Consider the following 14768-nt stretch of genomic DNA (forward strand, 5'->3'; position numbering starts at 1 on the left):
CCATCACAGGAACTGTGCCAGGTGGGTCCTATACATGATCCTTTAATCCTCACAGCAGCTCTGGGCAATCTGGTGCTATTATCCCCACTTCATAGATGGGGAAACTGAGGTTTAGATACATTAGGCAATGTGCCAGGGCCACTCCGCTGATAAGTGAGAATCAGGACGACTGACTACGTAACTCCAGAGCCCAGGCCCAAGCCACTACTCTATTTTGGTGCTTTTTAACTTTCTCCACATCAGGACCCATGTAGAAAAATATATTATTTATATATTTTTATACATAATAAATATACACACATATATATATATTTAAAATACATTTAGTCAGTGCACTGGAGTGAACAGATGGAAATGATCAAGGTCTGAAGAATCGAGCCAAGCCTCAAGGGCCTCTGGATGCCTCAAGGGCCAAAAGGGGTTGTTATCCTAGTATAACCCATCAGAGGTGTGTCAGGGAGTGCAGGTTATGTAACTCAGCTCTATTTTTTCAATGAGGTAAAATCGTGGTGACCCAGGTTGACCCGGGAATGTGGGGATGCTCAGGGATCAGTCTCAATGAGTAAAATATCTGCATTACAGGATATATGAGAAATATGCTGGTTCATTGAAGCATGTTTTGGAAAGCAACACATTCTTCTTTTCAAACAAAATCTTAAATGAAAGCCCAATTTGTGAAACAAATAAAAACGGAACGCCTTTGTTTAGGTGGGGTGGATCCAAAGCCTCTTACCATTCACCCCCTCCCCCTGCACTGGTCTCTTCTGCCCTCCTTAATCCCCATGACCTAGTCCATCCATCTGTCCACCCACCTGCCCTCAGGTAACCGTCACACCTGCCCTGGTCTTTAGGCCATTTCTCAGGAACCTTGAAGCTCTCTCTATGTTGGGACCCAGGAGCCAGCAGCTCTAGCTACTTTTTTTTTTTTTTCCTTTAAAAAGAACTTGCTGATTTCTGATCACAAAATACAGGGAAGCAGCAAGGGCAATGCCTGTAACCTCATGGGTGTAGGTCTTCCCTGCCTGTGCATGACTGTGAATACCCTCATGCCACACCAGGCTCCCCCCCTCCCCCGCCACGGGCACCTTCCCACATCCTAACAGCTGCAGCGTATAGGACACGACCATGTGAAAAGTTTCAAACAGATGCCCCACTCACAGGGCAGGGTTCCCCGCCGATGACGGTTTCCCAGTTCACTTCTGCAAATACTGAAACCGAAGGAACTGGTTGTTTCTACACTTGATTTTCTAAAGTAGGTCATAGACAAATTATGCCTTCACAAATCTTAGAGATGGGTAAAGTAACTTTTTAAAGAAAGCCTTTCTTAAATAGGAGCAGTGACTTAAGTCCTTTCTGTGTCCCTAGCCATGTAAGCCCCAGCACCTCTGGCACCTGGATGGCAGCCCTCGGGTCTCCCACATCCCAGGACGGTGATGGAGGAAGGGCAGGTCAGGCCGAGCATGAGGAATAAACCATCTTTAATGCGTCCACCCTGGGAATCCCTGGGTACTGAGGATCTCTGTATTTTGGTCAAATTCCTTCTCCATGTTCTGTTCGGTTGGTTTCTGTAACCTCATGAGCGGTTCTAATGGATCTTGGCCTTTACCTTCCTCTTCCCCTCCAGGATGGCTGTCAGCTCTTGGTACTTCCAGCCAGTGTTGTGAGCCAGGCAACCCAGGTGGATGAACTTTCACGGAGGAGGAGACACACAGCCTCGAGGGCAGTAGGAACCACCGACTGCTTTGTCTTGTCACAGGGTGGTGGGGTCCTATCCAACACCCTGAGGTAGTCAGGACGGCCTGGCCTCAGTCTGATGGGCAGCATGTCCCTACTGTTCACCCAGAGATGTGGCAGGGGCCACAGGACTGGTTGGTGTTCATCCACTTGCTGAGGGAGGCCAGGTATTCTAACTTGTTTCTCTAGAAATTGCCAGAAAGGTTCATTGCCCTCACAGTGCACAACCACCATCTTCTAGCCCAGCAGTAACCGCTTGGCAATGATGGGCCATGATGGGTTCCTGGGGGTCACGTAGCACCAGACCTGCCTTTCTGCCATTTTTGGCAGATGCCTGGGGAAACCTTGGTTTTTTTCCCCATCCAACAAACATTTATTGAACACCTATTACTTTTGTTATACAGGTCTGTGCACTGAAAATACACCTGTGAAATTCATGGGCCTTAGTATCATAGTGAAAGAGACAGACAATTAATGTACAAATAGGTAATAATAAGTCTGATGTGGATCAGTACCACACAAGAAAATAAGGTAAGGCGGGGAGGTGGAGAGAAGTGCGGGGCGCTGTGCTAGGTAAGGCGGGGAAGGAAGGCCTCGTGGATGAGCTGACCCTGAGCGGGGACTTGAATGCCAAGTAGCAAGTCATGTGGGCAAAGACAGAACACGTGCGCAGGGAGGGCTCTGTGTGTTGGAGGAATGGTAAGTTGGATTGGGAGGCAGAAGAAGGCAAGAGTGACACCGAACAGGGCTTCAGTAAGGCTTTTGAATTTTATTCTAAGTATTTTGGAGGCCATTGGTTGGTCTCACGCAGGTGAACATTTTAAAAGGCCAACTTGGCTACGGTGTAGAGAATGCATTGCTGGCGGAAGCAAGATACCAGTCTGGAGGCTGCTGAAGCCCAGACAGGAGATAATGGTGTCCTAGGTGAGGCAGGTGGTGGGAAGGGGCCAGACTCAGGCTGTGTTTCGAAGACAAACTAGGCTGGACCTCCTGATGGACTGGATATAGGGTGTGAGTGAAAGAGAAGAGTCAAGGGGGACCTGAGGTTTTCTTGTGTATTTATTCACCAGAAGATGCGCTGACCTTCGGGCAGGCGTGTGCTAGGCACCGGTGATGTGAAAATGAACAAGACACAATTAAGGGCCTCAAGGAACTCCTCGTGCACAATTTCAGATTTCTAGCCTTCCAGATGCAAGTACGGAGTGCTGTGGGGTGGGCACACACGAGAACAGATTGTTCTGTGTTTGAGACGTGGAGATGGTTTCAGTTTAACTTTAAAGGGAGCACAGAACGCGACGCAGAAAGTACAGAAGAGTATTCCAGAAAGTGGGATCAGCAAGTGCTCGGTGGGTTGTGGGGATGCTGAGAGGTGTCTGGGGTAGTGGAAGAAGAGAAGCCTGGGAGAGCAGGCTGGGGAGAACATCACCCTAAAGACAGTGGGGAAGCTTTCAAGCAGGAGAGTGGTCAGGGTGGGGGATCCCCCTCCTTATCTTACAGGTGAGTCATCCGCTGATATTGACAAAGAAATTACACATGAACTAAGACTTATTCGATGTGTGTTTCTTCCATCAGAGTATCATGTTGTCTTAGATTCTTTTATAAAGAAATGGAATTTCCTTTTCTCTTATTGGTCTTACTGGCAAACAGAAGCATGGTCGCTCTTCTGGCAGAGAAAAACTATTAATCTTGCTGTTAATGAATATTTATTGAACATCCACTCGGTGCCAAGCACTGTGTCGACTGCTGGGAATTCAGCATGAATAGGATGACATTGCTGCCCTTGCAGAGCTTGTTACGTGAGGTAGATATAGAACAAATGATTGCAAATGTGATGTATCATCAAAAGAAAGTTAAGGAAAGCAAAGGGTGCTCCAGAAGCATTTAATGGGGTGCTAACTGCGTTTAGGAGCTCAGGGAGGCTCCCTGAGGAAACGGTCTTGAAGTGAAAACTAGATGGATTAAAATTTTAGTAGCAGTAGCAACGTCATCCCCTAGTTCTTCAATAATGAGCCTTTTTTTCAAGTGGTTGCTTCTCTTCTTCTTTGAATCATGCCCAGCTCTTGCCTACTTTGAAGAGAGAAAAAAAACCCGTATCTCTCACTTTCACATACCCCAAACTAAGCTTTTCATTATGTTCCACAGTGAGCCACACAATTCGGACTTCCCTGCACTCAGACATGCCCACGCTCATTCCTGGGTTCAGGTTCTGGGCCGTGGGCATGATCCTGGAGGGGGCTCCGGAGAGACCACCAGGGTCGAAAGCTAGCCCGTGAGCTGTAGTGGGACGGGAGAGGGAACGATGATGAGCTTCCTCATCGGACGGACATGCAGAAGACCACGGAGTCCATTCAGCAGGTGCTGGAGACTCACTGGAAGGTTCGAGCCTCACCTTGTAATGGCAGGATTCATGAACACGGGTGACAGGAAAGAGTACGGAAATCTAGAGTTGAGGCAGCGTAGATTTACATCTTAGCTTTACTACTGACCAGCTGCGTAGCTTTGGGCAAACTACTCAACTTCTCTGAGCCCAAACAACACATTATCTACCTCAGACATCTGTTATGAAAATTAAAATTGCCCATGCTTTTGTAAAAGTTAAGTGAGCATCTGCCACAGTTTTGGGCACATGGTAAGCAGTTGTAAATAATCATGGTAACGGTAGAATGAAACAAAGCAAAACCCCAAACCGCTAACATTCGCTGGGCACTTATTCTTAATGTTAAATGCTGTGTGTGCATTCTGTCATCCAAATGTCATTCCCTCAGAAAGGACCAGAGCCCAGGAGGCATCCGGATAAAAAGGGCAGTCATGGAAGCAGGCAGAGGCTGTGGCCCACATCTGCACCTGGCCTGGCTGGGATCACATGCCTCTCTGAACTTAGGACTCCAGGGCTGCGGTAACCTTAGCTCCAATTGCATGTCCCTGGTTATTACACCCTTTTGCCCCCATCAAGCCGCTGATGATGCCGAAGAACTTTACTCCCTACCCATGGGGTTGTGAAAGCCTCCTCCAGCATCTCCCCTGCTTTGATCATCAAGCACAAAGGATGATACTATTTGAAACCCTCGGAGCCCTCATCCATGTTCAAGCTATAGTTCCCACGGAGTGTGGGGGGCAAGGGGCGGTATGGCGCAGGGTGTGGATAGTGGGGCTTGACACCATAACGGAGGCCAGCTGAAGACACAAGATGGTCTGGGACGAGGGGGGTGGGGGGGTGCTGTGGGAGGCAGTGAGTCTGCCTCACCTTAAAAAGGAGAGTTTGGGCTGGGTTTTGATAAATGCTGTCCATGAATTTTTAGCTCTGCAAATAGAATCTCAGACCTTTCTAGAGACAAGCCAGTGGGTATCAATTTCTGTAGCACTTAGGGCTCATACATAATGTCTGATTTCAAGCGGGTTGAATTTCATTTTAGCAAAAGATAAGGCTTTTTATTGAAGTCACTTCTCCAGAAATAAAACAGAACTGAGGAAAAATACGAGAAACTTGATTTGACTATCGCTGCAGAGGATGGTTCATCTGGGCGCTGGATTTTAACAGGTCTGTGCACTTACAGCAAAAGCCGCACGTGCCAGGAAGCCGTGCTGAGCGCTAGTGCAGCGGCCTAAATAGGGGGCTGCAGATGGGCAGGGGGCCAAGGCCGGCCTGCGGAAACGATAGTGGCCGTTGGGTGCAGAGGGGTTGTTGGTGAGCTGCTGGCAGCGGTGCAGACCCCAACACGAAGCCAAATTTGTGCAGCAGTCTCCCCCTGAACGACACCCATCTGCTGAAGGAGGCGGAGCTAGTTCCTGGGCTGGGAGCAGACTTGTAGTCTAAACGCTGGGCCCCTTGGGGCGTCACAGGGGTAGACCCCTCAGCTTCACTATCACCTCCTCAGAGGCCTCTCTCACCACCCCGTCCAAAGTGGTTCTTTCCTGGCTCAGCTCCTTGGTTTCTTTGACAGCATTTACTACAGCGAATTTGTGTGTGTCTCTCTTCCTAGAATATAAATTCTCCTAGACAGCGCCTGTGATCTGTCTTGTTCCTGGTTGCACCTTCAGCCTCTAACGGTGCTGGGCACATACGACTGCGTGTTCAATGAATATCAATTGAATGAAAAATAAATAGATCAGTCAGAGATTGCTCATTCCCCTTTCTTGAAAGTGGAATGGGAGCCAACCTTAGTAATTTACAGAAACGTGGAGAAACCTGATATATTTGTAATAAATGCTTATGAATTCTAGGGGAGCAAAATTTGCCACCCCAAAATGTATCTCTTTGGCATGAGGATTATTTTAGGCTGATTATTATTATTATTTTTTTAAAGATTTTATTTATTTGACAGAGAGAGACACAGCGTGAGAGAGAGAACACAAGCAGGGGGAGTGGGAGAGGGAGAAGCAGGCTTCCTGCTGAGCGGGGAGCCCGATGTGGGGCTCACTCCCAGGACCCTGGGATCGTGACCCGAGCCGAAGGCAGATGCTTAATGACCGAGCCACCCAAGCACCCTAGGCTGATTATTTTTAAGAAACAAAGACTCAAGAAGTTGTTTTTTTTTTTTTTACCTCCCCCCTAAACTGCCCAGAAACATTTAGATGGGGGTGCCTGCAACAAGAAGGAGAGCTATCACCAAAGATAACTTTGTTTTATATCAGAAAGACTTGTCTGCCTGGCGTGGCAAACATCTGCTCTTCCCATCCTCCTGTGAAATGCCTTCCTCTCCTTGGACACCCCAAACCTCTCTCCTCTTCTCCTTAGCTCAGGTACCACATAAGCTTCATCTGCCTGACTGCCTGTGGGTCTCATATTCTTATGGGGCCCCTCTGCATATGTGGCTCAATCTGTCTTTCTCCTGTTAATCTGTCTGATTATCATCTTATTGTCTGGTTAGGCCTCCAGAAGAATCTACAAGGGTAGAGGAAAAAGTTTCCCTCCCTGAGAGTTGGCAGAGTCGGCAGGATTTACGTCCTTGTAGGGATACTGCTCCCTCCGAGGCTGCTACAGCTGAGAGGTCCTGACACGTCTGACAAGTACCAGCAGAAGATAAGAATTCTTTCCATGAAGGCTTCCCAGATCTCTGCCTGCAAGGTCTCTGTTGGAAGCATGCATGATGAGAATCCTTTTTTTTTTTTTTTTAATTTTTCTAAATTTAGTTTAGCAGGATAAAATATTTGTGGAACTAATTGCTCGGGTATAGCCACTCTGGTTAAAAAAAAGAAAAAGTTGGTAATGAGCACTCCTGGTTTTTATCGATCCTTTCCCTCCCAAAGATGGTCAGTGTTTTTCTCTGTCTCTGTTTTTGTGTCATTTGTCCTAAGGAGGAAAAACCATCATTCGGGCAGAACGCAGGCAAAGGCACTACAAGCCTGCTGTTCAAGCTGGCCTCACAGACTGGCGAGCTCGTGGTTACCAGACCCGCATCTGCTGAAACAAACTTGGCTGTGAGTCCCCTGTGTAAAAACTGGATGAGGCTTTTCCTTTCATCTTATTCTATGTCCTGAGAGCTTGGCTCTGTGACTAGTGAGAATCTTCTCTCTGTTCTCCACCATCGGGAAGGTACGTCTACTGGTGTACGTGGGTGGCCAGGGGAATAGCCTGGGGTTCTGTGACACAAAGTCACAAGCAGCACTGTCTTCGCCCAGCCATGCCAGCTCTCACGGGAGTTTGCCGTAAGGGCTCCAGTCCTTAAGAAGCTTCGGTAGCCTCCACCTTAGTTTCTTTGGTAGTGCTGGGGAAGGCTCGTTTCAGTAGCACCTGCCTGGTGTCTCAGATGAGCAGGTTTGTAGCTGGAGGCATCTCACGTTCTTGCGGGAAACCAGGGACACTGCTGTCACTACACCATCCTTACCACCTGTGCAACTAAGGCTTTTGCTTTCCTAGACAACCTTTGGCAGTGAACTTGCTGGATCTCGTGAGGGCTGCGTATTTTGCATTCTCTTTTGGAATGCTTTTTGCGTCCTTGGTCAAGCCATAGAGAAGCTTATTAGAGTCGCTGTTGAGATTAATAGGTCCCACTTGTCGATGGCCAGAGGATGGATCTTTTGAATTGGGAAAACTTCTATATTTGAGAAATTTTGGAGAGCTCTCATCCTAAACTATTGCCTTATTGGCACCTGTTGTAAAGACCAAATTAAAAAGTGGATACAACGAATTATAATGGCTAGCCTTTGGTACTCCTTTTTAAGAGATGAAAGAACAGAAATTAGACTTAGAACAGAAATTAAAACTCCGCATTCAATGTAAATTCTTCCTTCTTAAAATCCAAAGAATTAAGCATGCCACCTTTCAGCACACCTGCTTATTTTATGTCTAAAAACTGCTGTTCCAGAACCTGTAGGTACGAAAAACAATCCTACTAAGCTTGTTCTGTGTCCTAAGAGCTTGGCTTGGCTTTCTATCTGCCCGAGACCTACAGGGTCTTGGTTCTTTTGACTATCTTTGGGAGTGACTCTGGATCTCGAGAAGGTAGTATCCTTGCACCCTCTTTGAAGACATCTCTTCATGCATGAAGTTGTTCCATATTGCCCAAATATTTACCGCTTGTCCCAGCTAAAAACTGACAAGATATTTAAAATTTTTTTTGGGGGGGGGAAAGGGTAGAAGTTCTGTGGCTAAAAGTTGATTAGAAGTTGGAAGTGGATGTTCAAAGCCAGATAGGATTTTGTAAAGTCTCTTCTCCAAAGCTGAAAGGAAACCATGTGCCCACAGGAAGAGAAGCAAATGGATATGATGTATCTGGATGAGTAGATCAGCCCTTTGATATCATTTAAGCTGCAACTCAATTTCTTGGAAAAAAAAATTGAGAACTGTTCTCATAAGTCTTTGCAAAACTAAAAAAAAAAAAATATGTAGCTCTAGAAGCAATCCAAGGTCCATCTATTCCTTTTTACCAATCTTAAAACTTCTCCTATTTATCTCAAAAGGCTTGTGATTTATTGGCCTTAGGAAACCAAAGTCCTTCTTGGAGAAACTTCCATTCTTTCTTTGTCCCTTGAAGATGTAAATCTTACTATATCTTTGAAATGTAAACACCCCAGGAGGTATCTAAAATAATTCCCATATTTACCTAAAAGTAAAGGGGAAAAAGGAAAAGAAATGCAAAGAAAAAGAGGCCTTTTATAAAATACCGATTCCTTCACAGTTTCCATAAGATTACTGGGCAAGGACAAATACAAATCAGCCACAAATCAGGCATCTTCACTAATATGAATAGTAAAAAGCTTTAGCCACCTGAGTGGGTAAACTTAACTTATAAACTAGTGAGGTTCTGTTATATCTGATTCATTGCTAAATTTTTAAAATTAAAAGCTACAAGATCTGTTTGTATGTATGTATGTACAATATAGATATGATATTTTTCTACCCCCGGATGGCATTGCCAAAATTAATTTGTAAAAGAGCTCTGTTTATTGATTGGCTTAAAATTAAGGGCTTATAAATTAAGCATTTCTAAATCTCAGGAATATGACAGAAACTAACCCTAATGTTTTTCAAATTTATGTGATCTAGGGTATTTTCAGTTAAGTTTGCTGGTTTAATTAATACAGGCATGTCTTTAGAGTTATCCACATTAAGCATAGTACTTGTATTCCACTAAAAGTCAAATAAATTCATGTTATTTTTTTTACAAAATTTGTGAGCAAAAAACCAACGAAACAAAAAACAAACGAAAGAAAATCTTAAGATGATAGCTAATTGATTTAATATCTCATGAAATTTTCATGAGTAATTGAGGTATGATTGTTAAGAACAAATGAATTAAGTAGATGTGAGTGAAGTTAAGAGTTTTTAGGTGAACTTTTTTTTTTTTTTTGCAATGATTTCTTTACGAAATGTTTACTTAGTTTCCCAAATCTCTTTGGTAACTTCCGCCCATAGAATTTTGTTAAGTTAAATTAAATGATGAGAATTCATTGACTGTCTAGATCATTTCCAAGTAAAATAAAATACTGAAACATTAATTGCTAAACAAGTCTAAGTTTACCTATTTTTGTCCTCTTATTGCAGGGAAACTAAAGATGTTTGGGTGTGTTAGTAAATATGTCTTGTACCACACTGGAAGACTGTATTATGGAAGAGGGGCATAGGCCTGTGTGCTGTGGGGTCTCCGGGATGGTTTTCTTACATTGCAGGATGGAGCCTTCATTTCCTGGACAGTTTCCATGTGGGTTAGGCTCTGCTTTCTCAGGTTGCTGGTCATGTTGGATTAAGATCCACCCTAATGACCTCATCTGAACATGATCCCATCTGCAAAAATCCTCTTTTGATGTCAGGTCTCATGCATAGGTCCCCAGCTGTGTCCACCATGTGCGTTGACGTGTCCAAACCCTGGGAATGATCCAAGGGAGCCTGCTGTGGGTTCAGAAGAGCTGGCTCACATGCTCATTCTCAGCACATCTTATGCCCTCTTGCTTCTAGCACCTCTGGGCCTTTTCCCAGGTGTATGGGAAAGTGAAAGCAGAACAAAGGAGGACAGTGACTAAGCAACTCTCCAGCACAAGGAAGGCGAGAGTTGGAGACTCACCAATGAACAGGGTCACTCAACCTGCTGTTACCTAGTCCATTTGTGGTCACCAAAAAGATGTTGCTGGTTGAACTGGGGCATCCCCAGGCCCTGGGTCCTCGACCGAACCAGACCCAAATTAGTTGCCGAAGGTTCTAGGTTTTGTCATGAGAAGGGATTCAAGGACAGGCGTGCAGCAGAATGGATGAGTAACAGAAGCAGAAATTTTCCTATTCTTTGACTTGGTTGTGTCTTCTGGCTCAAGACTCAGCGATAGGTAAACCCAATTTTGGGAAATGTTAGTATTCACTAGAAATTAAAGCTTCTTTCTTTTTTCCCTCCGTCCTTCCTCCCTCCCTCCCTCCTTCTCTTTCTCTCTTCCTTTGTTCCTTCGTTCCTTCTTCCTTTCTTTCAAGTGATCTCTACATCCAACGTGGGGCTCAAACTCATGACCCCCAGATCAAGAGTCACACATTCTACCAACTGAGCCAGCCAGGCATCCCTAGTAATTAAGCTTTCTAAGGATTAAGAATTCCAAGCTTTCTACAGGTTAAGAATTCTAATTAATATATATATATATATAAAATTAAAGCTACTAGAAATAATAAGGGAAACGTCTTGAAAGAGGACTTTAACAACCTCCATTTTGACCATAGTCTGTACATTCTAACTTGGTGAAGTTCTTTCCAGCTTAACTTTTAACTCAGGCAAAAGATCCTGCTGGCAAAACATCCTGTGATGGGAACTGAAACTACCCCTCAAGCAATGATGACTGCCCTGATGGCCGCAAGACCCAGTGTGATTGACCCCCAGATAGTAATGGACTTGACCTTCACTGTCCACCTGCATGTACCCACCAACCTTTGTCTGACATTTTCCTAATATAAACCAACAAGAATTTTCAGCACTTTGGGGACAGTCTTGGAGATGCTAGCCTGCTGTCTTCTTGATGTTGTCCTCACTAAAATAAATTCCATTCTTGTTTCACCACCACTCGTCTCTCTGCCTTTGGATTTTGTCAGCGGCAAGCGGCTGAACCCGGTCTGTTTGGGACTCCTGGAGCAGGTGTTCTTGCACACTAGGGCCCCGATTACCATCTCTGTATGCAAGGAAAGCAAAATGTGTGTTGAGGAAAAAGAAAGTTGTAAGAGGTTTGTGCAAAAGGAATCTTTGGAAAGGAATTTTTTTGTCGCCAGCGCTGGCTAAGACTGGAATGAATTTAATTAAGGGAATAAGCTTTAATATCAAAAGTCAGCTGGTACAAAATTAAAATTTGGTTTTCTCCTTGTTAAAAGGACAAACTGTCTTTTGGACTATTGGTATGCTCTTGATAATAGATTGTGAAGGGTTTTTCATGCCCCTTAATCTGTCTAGAAAACAAAAAATTCTGTGTTTTATCAACATAATGTCCTATGCTTCCTGTTGTCTTAATCTGGTCTTTTGATTACTGAAGAATACTGAATCTTCTCAACATTAAAAGAGCTAAGTTTGCTAACAACTATGCAACCATCTCTATTTGCCTTTTAAATCTTTTATTGTCACTTTCATTAAGTGTTGTTTCATAATTATCTGTGATCTGTTGGGGAGGAAGAATTTACTCTGTCCTTCAGGGTCCTTCTAGCTGGACTAAGAGTCACGTTGACAGGAGACAGATTAACACCAGAAAATTAAATTTAATAGCAGACATATGGGGAACCCACACAGACATGGAAATTTCAAAGACAGGCAACATGAAGCTTACATGAGCTATAGAGATGGGCAGGGGTCAGAGGCTACAAAGGGGAAAGAGATCATTAGCAGGAAGGTAAGAGGAGATGTTTAGAAAACAAAAGTTGCCCTATTATGCAGCTAAGTTTCTTAGGGAAAGAAGAATTTCTGTTACTAGCACTTTTGCTGGTACAAGGAGGAAGTTGAGGGGGTAGATAAAGAGCTTTTCCTGAATCTGCTGGATTTTGAGTTCTTTTAACTTGAAATAAAGTTCAGGCCAAAGTAGTGAGTGTTGGGGTGGCCTGCCCTCAGCCCCTAATTCCTATTTAATCAAATATTCAAACCTTTAGATATTGTTGACAAACTTCCCAGAATTCAAATTCTAAATGAAGTCTTTTTGACTTAAAAATACCTTTGAGATATGAGATATTCTGTCCCTGGAATATCTCAAAAGATTTGTTCTCTCTTTTTATAAAAGAGAGCTATCAACCTAATTAGGCTTGTTTGTTATGTTAAATTACATGAGAAGCATTTTCAAGTAAGAGATGATAAACTTTCTTAAGATTATATTGTATGCATCAATATTATTAAGTGTTCTAGAAATTGTATAAAATTTTTAAGATTCTGATATACTGTTATTAGTCATAATTCTAGTTATTACCTTAAAATGTGTGTGTCACAGAAATAACCAAATTTCCTTGGCAATTTCATTTTAATAAACTCTAATCAGACCTCTAACCAAGCCATTGTTAAGTCTTTTATCATTTGTAGAAGTTGTTCTTTTACTCAGATGCTTTTACAAAAGTGTTCCTGCTAAAATGCTTTATTTTCAAGGAGATTCATGGAGATCATGAGCTGAGTCAAAACCAAGAGTTTGCTGCTCAGCCAACTGAGCCACCCAGGCGTCCTGAAAATGTTTTGAACCAGACCTCTAGAAATCTTGACCTCTAGAAATCTTGAAATCTTTCAGAACTCAGAAATAGGTTTATAATTTGCTTCAAATATTAATCATTGTTTTCTCTTTGGTTTCCACAGAAATGATGCTTATTAAATTCTTGATTGCTTGCATAATATAGGCCTAACTTTGACAGCCCATTTATATCACCACTTCCCGAAATGAATTTTATTAAACTGACCTATCCTCAGTCTCGGGACTGAGACTGGTTCAGTGAGATGGAACAACCTACCAGCTCAACTTCTGGACTGTGAAACTTCTTGGTAGCATATTTACTACTCATTTGCCTGACTGCCAGTGGATCTCATATCCTTATGGGGCCCCTTATGTACATAACTAAATTTTTTTCATGTTAGCCTGTCTCACGTCAATTTGATTATTAGACCAGTCAGAAGAATCTAAAGGGGTGAAGAAAAATGTTTCCTCCCCAACAGTATCAGTATTTGCATCTCTGCCTATATTTATATGTGGCATCACTTGATATTATGAAACTCTTATTTGGTTAAATTTTACTGTATTACTGTATTGCTAAATAAAAAGAATTCAAGGATACACACTACATAAAATCTGTAGGGGGGGAATTGTCTGAATTGCAAAGATTTTGCTACCCAAAGTGTCATCCATGGACCAGGAGCACTGGCATCACCTTAGGAGCTTGCTAGAAATACACAATCTCAGGCCTCACTCCCAGACCCATTGAATCAGAATCAGCATCCTTATGAGCTCTCCACTTTGAGAAACTGTGCTCTAAAAGATTCACAATTTAGCTTGTGGTATAACTTTGTGAATTGTAGGGGATAGTTCACTAAAGTCGAGGGAAGAAACAATAGTTTTGATCAAGGCACAGAAGTGAATGATAGTTCCAGAAGGAATAAACTCTACGCTTCACAGGTTGACTTTTGTTTTTAAACTTTAAAGAAAGACTGTTGGTCAGTTAAGTTAGCGGGTGTTTTAACTAAGTATAACTCATGCCGTGTTCCTGTCAGAGTTAACACCATGGAACCATTCAGAATTTCATTCAGGACAGGACAGCATCCATCCCTTGTCTGACTGGAAAGTGAGGATTTGAATGATGTGTTAATAGTGCTTTTTACTTTTTACAAATGATTCTAACTGATGTTTAATATTCACTTATAGGATTTTTTACGAAGCTGGTAAATTAGTAAGCTGCTGTTCAAAAGAACAGCTCGGAGCCTCTTTATACAGTTGACATATTCTTGAGATGGTCAGTGGTTCAGAAACTGCAGCTCAGTACCTGATTTCTTACTCTTTTTTCCTGGCAACAACTGGAGGGAAGAATTAAAATAACAGGCCCTTGCCCGAAAAGCCGAGTTACCAAAAATCCCGGTTCCCTAAATTGGACATATGATTAGCAATGGAAAAAATAAGTGGTCTGATCTCTCACACGTGAATTAACCAATTAAATAAGCATTTATTCAGTGCCTGAAGGAGCCAGCGTGGGGCCAGTGCTGGGGCTCAAAGACTAAAAACACCAGATTCCTGCCTTCAATGGGGTTATGTGACTTTGCTTTATCCATGACAGATCTCTTCCTGACCTGCTGAAAAACTGGGAATTCTCGCCTTTTCTTTAATCAATTTGCTCTGTGCTCTAGGTCAACAGGAGGATCAATGGCAATGAGAAAGTCTTGTTCTTTTTCATCTGGAAAATTAAACCTCCTTCCCAAAATGTCCTTAGTCACTGATCCTCATCAGTGAGGAGAATCTTTACTCCGAGCAGGTTGTTTTTATTCTGTGGGCCTCCGGAGCAGAAAGAAAAATCATTTTTGAAGCTTCCTCTTCTGTTGAATGTGCCTTGCACATTGGTGCTAAACAGGCAATAAATCATAATAAATGGAAATAGTCGCCCATGGCATGATCTGATTGAGTCTTTT

General features: G+C 43.2%; 1 protein-coding gene, 1 long non-coding RNA gene and 1 pseudogene across 4 annotated transcripts in view; 1 reads left to right on the forward strand and 2 right to left on the reverse strand.

The window, feature by feature from the left end:
- Positions 1-14768, reverse strand: part of MAGI2 (membrane associated guanylate kinase, WW and PDZ domain containing 2) — a 1300621-nt gene that overhangs the window by 7634 nt on the left and 1278219 nt on the right. The window lies entirely within an intron of this gene.
- Positions 1479-2055, reverse strand: LOC114219894 (large ribosomal subunit protein uL13 pseudogene; annotated as a pseudogene).
- On the forward strand, positions 6259-11197 carry LOC114221686 (uncharacterized). 2 transcript variants are annotated; one of them, XR_003611791.2, is made up of 3 exons: positions 6259-6799; positions 7030-7152; positions 10905-11197. It is a non-coding gene; the product is annotated as an uncharacterized LOC114221686 (long non-coding RNA). The 2 variants fall into 2 exon arrangements; XR_015766795.1 differs by lacking the exon at positions 10905-11197 and having other exon boundaries at positions 6259-6474; positions 6603-6799; positions 7030-9184.

This window comes from Eumetopias jubatus, unplaced genomic scaffold (assembly GCF_037043125.1).
Source record: "Eumetopias jubatus isolate StellerSeaLion01/CBP00866 unplaced genomic scaffold, mEumJub1_p1.0 scaffold_14, whole genome shotgun sequence".
In the NCBI taxonomy this organism is placed as follows: domain Eukaryota; kingdom Metazoa; phylum Chordata; class Mammalia; order Carnivora; family Otariidae; genus Eumetopias; species Eumetopias jubatus.